This window comes from Nyctereutes procyonoides, unplaced genomic scaffold (assembly GCF_905146905.1).
Source record: "Nyctereutes procyonoides isolate TBG_1078 unplaced genomic scaffold, NYPRO_anot_genome, whole genome shotgun sequence".
Lineage (NCBI taxonomy): Eukaryota > Metazoa > Chordata > Mammalia > Carnivora > Canidae > Nyctereutes > Nyctereutes procyonoides.
The window spans coordinates 15,394,798-15,411,040 of NW_026575049.1; positions in this window are offsets into that span (position 1 = coordinate 15,394,798).

Here is a 16,243-nt window from a genome sequence, read left to right on the forward strand (position 1 = left end):
GTCTCTGTCGGAAGAGCTGGCCGTATATACAGGGTTAAAAATATTCACAGCTCAGAGTAAAAGGAAGGGCTATAAAGGAGGCCCCAGGGAGGGCCGTGCTGCCCCAAGTGTCTCCCGGTGTAGGAGGGCCTGGGGCTCCCCATCTGAACTATTTAAGACTTTGCCATTGACACAATAAGCTATCGGCGAATGATCGTTGAATGTTGGCTGAATAAGTGAAGTCGCATGTCAAGGTTAAGAAGTAGTATTGCTGAGGTGGTTAGTAACACAAACAATCTGGGCTGCTAGGGTTTGAGTCCCAACTCTGCTAGTTACTAGTCATGTAATCTTGAGCTAGTTGTTTAATCTTTCTGTGCTTTAATTTCATAATCTATACAATAAAATTTACATTACTAGGGTGTTACAAAGATCACGTGAGTTAGCATGTAATCATTTAAGTCACTGCAAGGAACATAATAAGCTTTACATTCTCACATATATGAGTTCACCAACTAGTTACATTAAACTTTTTACAATCCAAAGGGTAAGGTAACATGCAAATATTCCAACCTAATCCAAATATGGGACACAGAAATACCACATTGGCATGTAGATTCAACGTCTTTACCATTTTTCCAGATGGTTTCCTGCCTAGCTCACAATTACCAAATTATGGTAATTACTCAGTTGAAAATATACAAGTCCTTAACCAGGTCATTTGGAAAATATTTATAGAATATAAATATTCTATAAATTATTTAGATAATAGATTATTGTATTCTATAAATTATTTAGATAATAGATTATTTTATTCTATAAATTATTTAGGTAATAGATTATTTAGATAATCTCTAAATGCTCCAATCACCACTGTACACCTTGAGAATAGAAAGATGAATAAGACAGATAAATTTCATGCTTTGATGGAGCTTATATGCTGGTAGAAAGAGATAGCTAATAGAAATAAAATACGTAAATGGTTACAAAATACCAGATAGTGGAAAGTGCTACGAAAAGAATTCATGTAACGTAATGAGATAGAGATCATCTGGTGGCTGTGGTAGTTTGAGATGTTAGGGAAGGAAAATCTGATAACTTAAACTGACACTCAACACACCAGAATGGTAAGAAAGAGCCCGTTTTGAGAAGATTAAATAGAAGTATATTTTACCAGAGCGAAGGGGCACCTGGGTGGCTCAGTGGGTGAGCGTCTGCCTTTGGCCCAGGGTGTGACCCCAGGGTCCCAGGATCAAGTCCCACGTCGGGCTCCCTGCATGGAGCCTGCTTCTCCCTCTCCCTGTGTCTCTGCCTCTCTCTCTGTGTCTCTTATGAATAAATAGTCTTTTTAAAAATAAAACAGAGAAAATAATTTTTGCAAATACCTGGAGATAGGAACAAGCTTTCCATCATCAAGAAACCAACATAATTCCAGTAATTTTGGAACAAAAATATAAAGAAGAAAGTGATTTGAGTAGAGGTTTGAATGCTTAGCGGGAGGCAGTACGTGTATAGATTTTGTCTACAAAGATTTTGACAATCATTCTAAGTGAAGCAAACAAGAACTTTTAAGTAGGGACTAGAGCGTTTGAGCTTTCAGATCATTACTGAGATCATACTGTGGACCATGCAAGGAGAAGAAGAAAAACAAGAAAATTAATAAACTATAACCATGATCTTGCCAAGAAGTCATGATGACTTGGATCCGGGTGATAATAGTGGGAATGCTAAGAAGTTCATGGGCATATACTGAAGATGGGTCTACACGACTTGCCTATGGGTTAAATATAAGAGAGTAAAAGACTAACATTTTAGCAGATTAGCCTCGTGATTTTTGACGTAAGCTATGGGGTGGACTGTGATGTCCCTAGTGAAAAGGAGGGCGGAGGCAGAAGCAGGTTCAAGAATGACAGACAGGTCAGACTTTCCTTGTAGTCTCGCTACATTCGAGACACTTAGTCCACATCCAAGTGAAGATGATGTTAGGCGAGGCCAACGACGAGGCCGGTGCTCTGGTAACTTAGGGTTTAAGATACAAATTTGAGAATCAGGTTCAGGCTTGATATTCAGATCTGGGAGTCATCAGCATATTAATTCAGAACCTATGCTGTTGATCCTTTATTCGGTTATGAATGATGCAATTAACACTTAAGGTACTTCATGTCTTCATTCTAATCTCTCATAAAACACGGGCCCGTTGGTGTCAATTAGAGTTGATGTAATACCAAACATCGCTCCTCTTTTATAATTCAGGACTCCATATCAAAGCAAGCACACTTCAATTTCAGATATTTTTTCACCATGACATTTTATCAATAGTCATCTGGCAACTAAGCTTTTCCAGATATGAGAAGGAAGTAGATAATTCTAAGGTTACTTGTGACAGATACTGTATTGAATTGATTAATGAGCTCATTCTGCTTTTCAGCTCACCGTGAGCTTCAATTCATCATCATGAGTTGCCATTAGGATTACTAAAAATTCTACAGAAGAATGTTTACTTGTAAGCTCAACGATCAACTCTAGTCTCGCAGGTGTATAATTTGAAACATGATGTCACTCTACTGGGAAAATATCCAATTCGGTTTTAACGTATTCTCAAAATTAGATAATAAGATAGCTAACTCTCATTTTCTCATTAGGGTTCCAAATAAATATGCTCCTCCTCCAAATCCAGAAATAAGAAAACAGTCTATGTCAATATAATTCAAGTCGCTAATTTGCAATAAAAATGAGACTGGCATTTTAGCTAATCACATTTTACTCCATATAGTATTCATTTAGCGATTATTACCATGATCTGCGGATTCTTGAGGAAGAAATATCGAAGTACTATGTTGGGAGAGGATTGGAAGGGAGGAGGTATTTTCAAGTAGGAATTTTTTTAAATGGTGGGGGGAGAGTTAGGGATTTTGCAGTGGCCCAAAATAAGTAGTGGGGATTTTAGATGAGGATTTCTTTCCGAGTGAAGTCTCTGGAGGAACGGTTGAGTACTCCATGAGGGTGCAGAGGACAGCCAGCGAGAGCCGATTAAGAATTAAGGTTCAGGGAAAAAAAAAGAGAAAACAGAAGGAGGTCAAAGAGATCTCCTCTGGGACTCCCTATGGTTTGCACTACGAATTATTTTTACATAAAAAAAATAGTTGGGAGATAAAAATGTGTTTGGGAGATTTACATAAAGTTCATGACTTTGCCTCATCTTTTTGACTCACTTGCCCCCACCCACTTAAGGAGCCGTCATGGGATCTGTGTACATCAGGAGGGGCAAAATGGTCCATGTATCGGAGGCATGTAGCTTAACTGCTGCCTCATATTTGACTTTTATTTATTTTATTTTTATTTTTAAAAATTTTTTTAAAGCAGATACCCTTAAAAATATATTTTATTTATTTATTCATGAGAGACACACAGAGAGAGAGAGAGAGAGGCAGAGACACAGGCAAAGGGAGCACTGGGTGTCACATGCAACTGGTGAATTCCTGAGCTCTACCTCTGAAACCAATAATACACTATATGTGAACTAACTGAATGTCAATAAAATTAAAATTTTTAAAAATCCAATGGAGGTATAACTAAGGGAATGACTGCTTCAAAGATTCTTTCTGCACCGTTGGCTCTCTTTTCCCGTTTTCTTGATGAGATATTAAGCAGTTCCCACAGTGGCTTTTTTTTTCTTTTCTTTTCTTTCTTTCTTTTCTTTTCTTTTCTTTCTTTTCTTTTTTTTTTTTTTTTTTTTGCGGTTTCCCACCTCTCCTTGACTCCACCTTGACCATGTCGTGTAAAAGAAAAGTCTGCCCTCAGCACTTTCTTTATCAAAAGATCCAATGCAGAGTAAATCAAACTTAATTTCCACATCCGATTTAATTGAAAACTTCCTTGATCCATCTTTCCGCCCCAACTCAGGTCTGTCCCAGGCCTACAGATTTCATATTTAAGAGCATTGAAACTGTCAAGTAAGTAATCCATGGATAAGTGATTAACTATAAAACCATCCAGTTTAGTTAAGCAGAGGGAAGTTTCTCAATATGCACTGAGTTTTACTAAAAGCCAATATACATCCCTTTTAGTCCATACTCCATTTTGGCAAATGTATATAATTTATGTATACAGAGTATTTTTGACTTTGAACTTTTATTTTTAACAATCAAAATACTCAATTACACAGGGATACAACAGGATGCCTGTGTCTCCCCCCCCCACACCACCTATTTAATCACGATCCATACACACTTTCACAAAGGCAAAGACTATAAGCAATCCTTTCACATCATTACATTAGGAAGTATGTAGACCAAAAAAAAAATTAAAAAAAAGTATGTAGACCATAATATATATATATTATTATATAATATATATTATATAATAATATATATATACAGCTCATATAAATGGCATTTATACAAATACAGTAATATAATAAACACTGTTCTACACCTTATTTTTTTCTCTTACATTTTTTTCCCACATAAGTGTATTCGGATCACTTTAATTCTTTTTAAGAGCCGTGTAGTATTTCTTTACATCATAAGTATTTATTAAATAGGTTTCCTATTTATTCTCATTTTTCTAGGTAGATTTTTTTTTTTTAGCAGCTTTACATTTATAGAAAAAAAATGAACAGGAGACACAAAGAGCTTCCAGGTACCGCATTCCCTCTCTCGTGTTTCCCCTATTAAGGACATCCCGCGCTATCATGCTATACCTGTTCCGAGTGATGGGCCAGGCCCGATACTTGCCATTAACTGAAGGCCGCAGGTTAAATCAGCGTTCAATGCTAGGGGACCGCACACCCACAGGTTCTAAGCAAACGTACAAGAAACATATCGACACGCCTTACACAATAGTGCAATTGCACTAAGAATCCCTCATCCTCTCCTCGTCGTTCCTGCCTCTCCCACCTTGACCCCTTGACCCCCAGCCCACCGCTGATCATTTCACGGCTCCCACAGTTCTGACTTCTCCAGAATGCCACGTAATTCGAATCATACGGTGTACAACCTTTGCCTTATCTCGCTTAGGGACGTCCACCCAAAGTTCTTCCACAGTTCTGCACGGTTGACAGCCCATTTCTTTTCATCACAGAATAACCGGCCGTTGTCTGGATGGGCCGCTGCTCATCTACCCTCTCACCTACCGACGGATGCCCCCAAGTTCTAGCAATTATGAAGAAAGCTGCTAGCTACATTTGTGTCCAGGTTCTCGTGTAGATATAAACACTCGACTCATTTGGGCAAGTGCCAAGGAAGGTGACTGCTGGATCCTTTGGGAAGACCACATCTGGTTGTGAATGAGGCCAGCAGCCTTCCAGCGTGTGTGTGCCATTCTGCGTTCCCACCGCAGTGAATGGGCGCCCTGGGTACTCTACGTCCTTGCCCATGCTGGGTGGTGTCAGAGCCCTGGATTCTGGTCATTCTCTTAGGTGTGTGTTGGCATCTCATTGTCCTTTTAATGTGCATTTCCCTGATGACATATGATGTCGAGCATCTTTCCATAGGTTTATTTGCCATCTGTGTATCTTCTTTGGCAAAATATCTTGTTCAAGTATCGCATATTTTTAATGATTAATAATTTGATAATAATTTAATAATTATTTAATAATTTAATAATAATTTAATGATTTTAATTATAGCATAATTTTAATCATTTGTTTTCTCGTTGAGCTTTGAGAGTTCTTTGTATTTTGGATACTAGTCCCCTATCAGATTTCCACTTTGCAGAGATTTTCTCCACATCTGTGGTTTCTCTTTTTCAATTTCCTAATGGTGTCTTTCACAGCGCAGAAGACTTTTAAATTTTAACAAAGTCCAATCATTGTGGCATGAATATGCCCCCTCTAAAATTCCTAAGTTAAAGTCTTAGTCCTCAGGACCTCAAAATGTGGACATATTAGGACATAGGGTCATGACAGATGTAGTTACATTAAAATGAGCTTGTGAGAGTGAGCCCTAATCCAATATGTCCATTTTCCTTATAGAAAAAGAAAATTTGTATACACATGTGCAAAGGGAAGAAACTGTGAAGATCCAGGTAGAAGAAGGCCATCTACAAACCAAGGGAAGAGGCCTGGAACAGACCCTTCCCTCACAGCCCTTAGAGGGAACCAAATCGATCAACATCTTGATCTCAGATGTCTAACCTCCAGAACTATGAGTAAATTACATTTCTATTGTTTAAATTACCCAGCCTGTGGCGCCTTCTTATAGCACCCCTAGCAAATGAATACATTAATTCATCCTTTTTTTATCCTCTTTCATGGATCATATATTTGGTGTTATTGCCAAATGTCAGGTCAGCTAGATTTTTCCTTGGTTTACTTTCTTCCTATCAGAAAATGCTATAATCTCTCTCTCTCTCTCTCTCTCTCTCTCTCTCTCTCTTGCTTATTTTGGTTTTTTTTTTCAGTTGGGAATATATACTTTTACAAGAATATCTTTATGTACTTAAATTCTCAGCATTTCCCTGATGACGAGTGCTGTCAAGTATCTTTCCTTGTGTCTCTTGGTCATCTGGATGTCTTCTTTGGAGAAATGTCTGTTCACATCTTCTGTCCAATTTTTTGTTGTTGTTGGATTTTTGTCTCCTGGGTGTTGAGCTGTATCCATATATGTAACAGATACAGTTTTCCAGAGTGGCTGTACAGTTTGCATTCCCAACAACAGTACAGAAGGGTTCCTTTGTCTGTACATCCTCTCCGACACATTTTGTTTCTCGTGTTGTTGATTTTAGCCATTCTGATATGCTCACTGTATCTCATAGTAGTTTTGATTTGTATTCCCCTGATGGTGACTGATGTTGAGCATTTTTTCCCGTTAGCCATGTATATGTTGGCCATCTATATGTCCTATTTGGAGAAATGTCTGTTCATGAGTTCTGCTCATTTTTTAATTGGATTATTTGTTTGGGGGGTATTAAGTTGTATTTTTTTTATTTATCTTGGATACTAACCCTTTATTGGTTGTGTCATTTGCCAATATCTTCTCCCATTCCATAAGATGCCTTTTACTTTTGTTGATTCTTTCCTTTGCTGGGCAGAAGCTTTTTATTTTGACGTAGCCACAAGAGTTGATTTTTGCTTTTATTTCCCTTGCCTCAGAAGACAGATGTAGAAAAATGTTGCTATGGCAATTGCCAGGGCTCTTTTCAAGGGTTTTTATGGTGTCAGATCTCACATTTAGGTCTCGAATCCATTTTGAACTTGTTTTTGTGCATGGTGAAAGAAAATGGTCCGGTTGCCTTCTTTTGCATGTGGCTGTCCAGTTTTCCCAACACCATTTGTTGAACAGACTGTTTTTTTTCCTATTGCATATTCATTCCTCCTTTGTCACAGATTAATTGACCTATGATTATGGGTTGATTTCTAGGTTTTCTGTTCTATTCCATTAATCTATGTGATGATTTTTATGCCAGTATCATACTGTTTTAATTACTACCACTTTGTAATATAATTTAAAATATGGAATTTTGATATTTCCAGTTTTATTTGTTTATTATTCAGCCATAAAAAAGAATGAAATCTTGCCATTTACAACAACATGAATAGAGCCAGAGAGTATAATGCTGAGTGGAATCAATCAGTAAGATAAAGACAAATACCATATGATCTCACTCATATGTGGAATTTAAGAAACAAATCAAATAAGTAAAGGAAAAAAGAGTGAGAGAGAAACCAAGAAACAGACTCTTAAGTACAGAGACCAAACTGAATGTTACCAGAGGGGAGATGGGTGAGGGTCTGGGGAAGCAGGGGATGGGATTAAAGAGTACACTTATCATGATGCAAAAGAAAGATAAAATAAAATGAAATAAAATGAAAAATGAAATAAAAAAGAATCACCCCCATAAAAAGGAAAAAAAGAATAAAAATCTTAGCAATGAAATTGCCATGTCAAAAGATATATAATTTTTGCCAAATATTTGCCAAATATTCTATCAAAAGATTGTAGTAATTTCACATCCTAGCAATAGCTGAACTGCTGTTTTTATCTCACTCAAGTTAGCACTAAGTATTTTTAAAATTTAATAGTCATTGTCAATCTCTTAGATAAAATTATGTCTCCTTGGGGTTCTTTTTTTATTTCTTATGTATGAATGAATTTAAGAATTTAAAAAAATACGGGTAATTAAAATTTCTTTTTATGAAGTGTCTGTTTAATTCTTCTATTTTTATTGCACTTTTGGAATTGTTTTATTTTCTTCCCTCATTCACACTTTACTAAGACTTGAAAGAAAAATTTAATTATGACTAACTATAATTATCTTTTGAAAATAGCTTACATGCTTTTAAAAGAAAAATGCATTCTCGGGATCCCTGGGTGGCGCAGCGGTTTGGCGCCTGCCTTTGGCCCAGGGCGCGATCCTGGAGACCCGGGATCGAATCCCACGTCGGGCTCCCGGTGCATGGAGCCTGCTTCTCCCTCTGCCTGTGTCTCTGCCTCTCTCTCTCTCTCTCTGTGACTATAATAAATAAATAAATAAATAAATAAATAAATAAATAAATAAATAAATAAATAAATTTAAAAAAAAAGAAAATGCATTCTCTAAATTTTGATTAAAGTACTCCATATATGTAAATCAGATCAAGAATAAAATTTCTATTGTTCTAATACTATTTAGCTTTACTTATGAATTTGACATTTTGGAGAAATTTACTAAAATCTCCACCATGTTGGTAGATGTGTAAATGTACTTTCTTTTGAAGTCTCCTTAGGGAGGGTAGCTGTAATTTGGCAGTGTTTGTTAGAAGTTGTCTTTATTTGGTCCTTTAGTTTCTTCAAGTTTATACTTCCAATGACAGTTATTTTCTTTCAGAAATTTGAAGACTTCACTTTGCATAGCAAATGCTTTGTCATGGCTTTTGAAATTGCCAGACACGCCGTTTTGTGAATTCTCACCACAGACCCATGTGCAGGTGCTTTTGAACTTACACACTCTCAGGTTTGTTTTTTGGATTTTTTATGGGTTTTGCTTTTATCTGTGTGGCAAAGGCTGTTAGTTTTACCTCCAAAATTCCCAACAGTTGCATTGTTGTTTCTTTGTAAAAGGCTGCCATATATGAAATTGCAGCTGTTTGATTATTTTTGATCTACAGAAAAGGGCAATTTGATATGGTTCAACCTGTTTTCTATCATTTCTCTTTGCCAATTCATAAATAAAATCCTTTACATGAATCATATTCATTGCCAGTCTAAGAGGTATTTTTTATTTCTCTTTCTAGAAATATAGTTTCCTTTTCCTGATAATTTGTCTATTTTCAGTTATAAAAATTGTATCTTTAAATGATGCCTCTCCACATTCTATTGTTGCCTCTAGGTCTCCAGTTAGATGAGAGCTAGAACATTTTCCTCTGTTTTCTCTGTATTTTAACCCTCCGTTTATATTTTTAACACTTCATTTTATTGTGTTGCAGCCCCATGCACACTGGCTTATTTTCTGTCTAAATCCTCATTTTCTGGATACTTTTTTCACTTGCCAGACTGTTCTTGAGATTTGTCCACGTTGTAACATGAGTCATTATTTTGCTCTTTGTTATGCTGAGTAATACTCCATTGTGTGGGCATACATTTTTGTTTTTTGGTATCCACCTCCCCGTTGATGGACATGTGGACTGTCTACAAACTAGAGTCATGTTTTATGGACATTCACATTCAAATTTGTGTCAGTAAACATTTTTGTTTCTTGTGAGTAGACTTCCAGGAATTAAATTGTTGAGCTGGATGAGATTTACATTTAGCATTTTAAATTAAAGTGAAAACATATTTTATAAAATAACTGCATAATTTCACATTTCCACCAGTAATGTCAGAAATCTCCAGTTTTTCATATTGTCAGAGATCTTTGGGAGAAACATCCAGTGTGCCAACATACATGTAATGTCAATCTTGGGAAGAGAGGAAGGGAGAAGGGGCTATAAAATTTATTATAAGAACAATGGCTAAAAACTCCCAAATTCAGTGAAACATCAATCTACAAATCCAAGAAGCTCAGAATGCCCTAATTATCATAAAAGCAAAGAGGTTATAATCAAATTGTTTAAAGTCAAAGGCATAGAAAAATGTAAAATGGCAAGAAAAAAATTACTCATCATATACATGGGAACAATGATAAGTAACTTCTCAGAAAAAAAATGGAGCTCAGAAAGTAGCAGGATGAAATATGTAAAGTGCTGAAAAAAAGACAACTGTGAACCAAAATTTCTACTTGTAACAAAACCATTCTTTAAAAGAATGTTTGTTTTAAAATCATCATGATATGAAAGTATCTGTACATATATATTTAATCTAACCATGTATTTTACTAATTCTCAGATGCCCATTTAATGTCCCTACGTCTCAGAAATCAATAAATATATTTTAATCAATGGCTTATTAATATTAATGGTAGTCAGAGCCATTGTGACATATCATTTTAGCCATTTGACAAAGAGCAAAGTCATTTGCTACTCCTAATGGCATGATTGGATAACCACAATTCCATAATGATTTATTATGGACAATATGGAGAGAAATAGTCATAATAATGATAATACAGACAATATGCTTATATTAAAAAAATCTGAGAAAATATTTAAAAATATTGGTTAAGTATTAATCATCTTAAGAAAAAATACAGTAAATATATTAATTTTCCATAAAAACTATCATCTGTTAATAGAAATAGAAATGAGAAAGTACCCATTGAAAAGCTTTAAAAATAAAATTCTTATTTATAAATTTATTAAGACCTGCATAGCTAGGGCTTATATGGGGTGAAAACTGTAAAATTTCTCTGAAAGATATAAAAATTGATTTTTAATAGAGAGATATGGCTTTTTCCTGAGAAGAAAACTCAATCTTGTAGAAATAAAAGTTCCTCCAAAACTAAACAATAAAACCAAACCAATGTATCTAATGTACTGACAGCACTTTTTGGTTTCCTTGGAAGAATGTATTTTCAAATTCTGTGGAATTATTAATTAAGCAAAGATGCAAAAATCCTCAAAATGAGGGCCACACTACTCTAATTAAATCGTGTGGGTCTAGACAGAAATATGCAGCAAGAATATACTAGCAAGATCTTTAAGAGTTCCTTATGGTATCCTCCCGCCTGAATAAAAAACAACGGCCAAATATGTACAAGGAGAAGAAATTATGACTATTGCCTGACCCAAAGGATACAAGTCTTAGGTTCTGTTCTATTTTGATGTAATGAGAGAGACTTCGAAAATAAGAAACTGTTCCATGTGCAATAGCCTTGGGGAATAGACAACTCAGGGAAACAGAGCCCCGCGCCTTGAGATCGCCTTGAGCTCAAGTAATGGACTCGGGTCAAGGCTGCAGTTCCAGGGCTGCGGGGAGATGCATGTGTAGACGATGGAACCCTGACTGCTGCGGAGCCCGACCGTAGAGACACGTCGACCAGGTCTCTGCTGTCAGGCTTCTGCAGGAATAAGTGATCTCATTACAGGACGAACATGGGATTATGATGGTCAGGGTCTTCCCTTGCACCTGTTATTACCCTCCTGCGGTACCTCAGACTTCACGGTCTACTTAAGTATATGCTCTAGAGTATATTTTAATTATTCTCAGAGCCAGAGGACCACTTCGACTACTAGCGAAAAATTCCTTGGACCATCCGTCATGGATGTTAAATGAACATCCTGTTAAATGAACAAAGTGGAGATCTCAGAAATTAACAGAAGTTTTCATGGATATGCTGCATACACAGAGGCATATTGAAAATCTTTAGGGTGAAAAATATAAATAAATAAAATAAAATCTTTAGGGTGGTGATTATTCGATGACTGATGTTAAGATAATGCATTAAAGCTGGATTCCAAATAAATAAATAAATAAAATTTTAAAATAAAATAAAAGAAAGCTGGATTCCCAGTCCACTGTTCATTTCAAATAAATTTCGCATTCATAAAAATGACGATGATAATATGAGAACACCACAAAAATATGTCAGACATATTTATATCGATGGATAGTAAACACTCCAAAAACAAAACCAGGAACAATGTAGCTGTATGCCAATATATTTGAGAATCTGAATGGAAAAAGACTGATTAGCACAGTAAATAAAAGAAGTAAAACTAAAAGAAATAAAACTAAAATGCTAATAACTAAGTAGTAAAAGAGTCGCAACACACATATAAATATCAAAGAAAATATTAAAATCCTCATATAGAGAGTTTTCACAAATGTATTAGAAATTTAACTTAGAAGTGACAAAAATGGGCAAAGGATAAGACAGGAAACTTCTAAATTAAATCAATTAGATAACAGATATGAAAAGAAATTATTTTTGCTAACAGTCGATAAAGCAAGTAAAATGTGTTTGTAGAAATTTCAATTAGTATCATCTTAACAGTAGGTATTCTGCTAGCTTGTCTAAAAATGTAAACTGCACAGACTTTCTGAATCGGGGACCCCACCTAGGAGAATACTTCTAGGAGAATCATACTAGTGTAAAAAGACGTATGTCATACAGCACAGTCTCTTATCATAAAAACCTAGAAAATATCTAATGCCCATGAACAAAGAATTCATTAAAGAAATGAGACTGTGAAGATGCAATGGAACCATCTAAAATACTGTCCGTGCAGGAATTTACGATCCTACTCGGAAAAACAAGATCAAGAAAACATTTTTCTTAAAGGAATTAATGAAAACCTGGCTTTCGGGTTGTTATCTGATAACATTGCCATAAAGAGACGGCGAAGAGGAAGCTCCCTTTGGAGAAGTTTGCCTTCGCTGCCAACAAGAGCAATGGTAACTTGAAAGAAAGTCCAGCGTCAAAGATATTCAAGCCAGACACACCCACATGCACACTTGCACACACATTCCCTCTCTGTCTGCCCCGCAGTTCCTATTTGCATGAATTTCTGCAAAGATTCTGAATTCCTAGCTGCTGAGTAGCCCAGGTCGTCTGTGGCCTGTATGTCAGCTTGGTTGTCCCTGGCCCGGCCGCTCTGAAAATGCCCTGATTTACAGCAGATGCCACCCCCGCCCAGGCCTTCGAGACAGGCCCGGGTGCCTGGACGCCCATGAGGGCCTGCAGGCCTGCAGCTTCTGCCGCCTCCTGTCGCTCCTGCACTGCCTGCGCTCTTCCACTGCACCCTCACATCGGGCCGGAGGCAAAATAGAGACTCTCTGCAGTTTCCACAAGATTAAATTGCAACAAGCATCTTGTGAATGTAGTGACTTGACTCAAGTCTTCAAGATTATGCGAAGGAGCCCCTTTCTCGGGGTTGGTACCGTGAGGTATCTCCGACTCGCCCCTTCCTTAAGGAGTTAAAAACCTTCTGGTGCAGGGTAGTTTGGCCTCCTTGCTGACATCTGGAAGCAAATTATTATCCCAGATAGAGTCACCTACGACTAAAAACACTCCCTCCCTGAAATGAGTGTTTGCACAGGAGCCACTCATCTTCTGGATGCGGCATGCCCGCCGCTCTATTGCTGCAGGAGGCTGCAGCTCGGGAAGCACTGACCGGTGGCTGCCTGAGCTCGCCAGGGCCGCAGGGCCTGTGCATCGCTGCTGGGCACCAGGAACACTGCCTTTCTCTCTTTGGCCTCCTTCCTGCAGGTGGGAAAGTAAATACCGCCTTCCCCAGACTTCCGAGCACCAACAGGCGAGCACCTGGCCCAGTTTGCGCCCTGAGATGAAAATCTTTTTTTTTTTAATGAATTTATTTTTATTGGTGTTCAATTTGCCAACATACAGAATAACACCCAGTGCTCATCCCGTCAAGTGCCCCCCTCAGTGCCCGACACCCATTCACCCCCATCCCCCACCCACCTCCCCTTCCACCACCCCCATTTCGTTTCCCAGAGTTAGGAATCTTCATGTTCTGTCTCCCTTTCTGATATTTCCTACTCATTTTTTCTCCTTTCCCCTTTATTCCCTTTCATTATTTTTTATATTCCCCAAATGAATGAGACCATATAATGTTTGTCCTTTTCCGATTGACTTACTTCACTCAGCATAATACCCTCCAGTTCCATCCACGTCGAAGCACATGGTGGGTATTTGTCATTTCTAATGGCTGAGGAATATTCCATTGTATACATAGACCACAGCTTCTTTATCCATCATCTGTCGATGGACACGGAGGCTCCTTCCACAGTTTGGCTATTGTGGACATTGCTGCTATAAACTTCGGGGTGCAGGTGTCCCGGCGTTTCATTGCATCTGTGTCTTTGGGGTACATCCTCAACAGTGCAATTGCTGGGTCATAGGACAGATCTATAAAGAACTTATTAAACTCAACAGCAAAGAAACAATCCAATCATGAAATGGGCAAAAGACATGAAGAGAAATCTCACAGAGGAAGACACAGACATGGCCAACATGCACATGAGAAAATGCTCTGCATCACTTGCCATCAGGGAAATACAAATCAAAACCGCAATGAGATACCACCTCACACCAGTGAGAATGGGGAAAATTAACAAGGCAGGAAACCACAAATGCTGGAGAGGATGCGGAGAAAAGGGAATCCTCCTGCACTGTTGGTGGGAATGTGACCTGGTGCAGCCGCTCTGGAGGACTGTGTGGAGGTTCCTCAAAGAGTTAAAAATAGATCTGAGATGAAAATCTAAACAAGCAGGTGGAGCCTTTGCCTCGAAGTCTTGTTAATGGGACGGAGGGCATGTTAGCCATCAGCTCTCTCCCTCTTCCTCCTGCCTGAAAGGCACATGCAGCACCTGGAGGTCAGCATCACCTGTGATGGTGCCATGACAGCCTCGCAAAGGCCGGCCGGCCAGGACCACAGGTCCCCTGAGTCCCCCCCGTCAGTGCTGCACCACCCAGATCCCGGGGCGCCCTGGCTCCCCCCTCCAAGTGAAGGCAACAAATACCCGCCGTCGTAAGTCCACGGAAGCCTCACTTGCACCGTAGGCTTCCATAAAGATGCGATTATCAGGATAAATGGGTCAATATTTATAAAGCAATTCCTAGTTGCTTTTACTTCATAGTTAACCTGGCTACTCCATTTATGTGTATTATTTTATTCATTTTCTTCCTCGTATCCCTGACGAGCACTGGCGGCCTTATTTCTACCAGTTTGCTTAGTTACCTGTGTCATTGGTGATTGTCAGCCTGTAAAAGTATTGATAAACATATTAGTGACACAAAATCACATGTGACGATTACATAATGGTCCATTCTCAGTTTCATTTCAGAATGTGATGAACTGCGCTGACCTACAGGACCTCATAAAACCGTTCCCAGCAGTTAGCATATTGTGTATTAGTTATTCCTTGAAGCAGGATTGTACAGAAGCAAGAATAAATCAAAGTCTACTTCATTATAAGATTCTGATGACATTTTACGTCTAACTTCTCAAAAATTCTGGGAGTACGAGTAATAACAAGAAGAGGTCAAAATCACAATGGGAAATCAGGCCTCCTTTTCACCTCTGGTTTTAAAAAAAAAGTCATCATCAAAACACATATATGCACAACACAAACTATGATGAATTAGCTCAGATGTGCAATGTGTCAACGCTAAGATTTGTATCTCCTTTCAGTGGATTATATTATAATGGTTCATTTATTAAAATTGACATTAAGAAATCATCTTTAGAAAAGGAAGTCAACACAAAGCTCATTTTTCTGAACTGTATTTATCAGAGGAAAAAAGCCAATATATCCTTAGAATTCATCACACAGTAAACACTGAAATTAAAGCGAGGAAGTGCATCATCAAGTCATGAAGCTGCTCTCCTTTAGTGTAACTAGCACCACCCTTAACCAGATAATGCTTTAACCTCCCAAAAGTTTAATGTTAGGAACTATTTCTAGCTTTGTCTTTTTGTTTTTGTTTTTTTGTTTTTTGTTTTTAGTTTTTAATCTGAAATGCATTCTAGTTGTTCCTAAGTAGCTGAATCCTTAGGTTTCTTCCCTCTTATACTAAAATTTCCCTAAGTATATACGTGGTGAGATACAGAGACGGAAGTTTTCACGACAGATACTAAATTAGTTTTGCTATCCCAATCTCGTTTTTTTTCTCTGTTTAAGGCAGGTAATACCCATAAAAGTCTATTCCTGCAGTGTATTCCAGGCCCCTAAGAAGAATCAACATGACTCTCAGATGGTATAGTGTGTACATAAACTTAGAACAGGAAACAGTGGTCTCTGTCCATGGAATATTGAGTCTCGAGAAGTGATTGGTTTACCGAATAATATTTTGATTTATTTTCCTATGTAGTTTTCTTTCTCAGTAATACCTTTACTGTGTGTTCCATTTTGCATTTAAATGAAACTTTGAGGTGATGCTCCCTTAC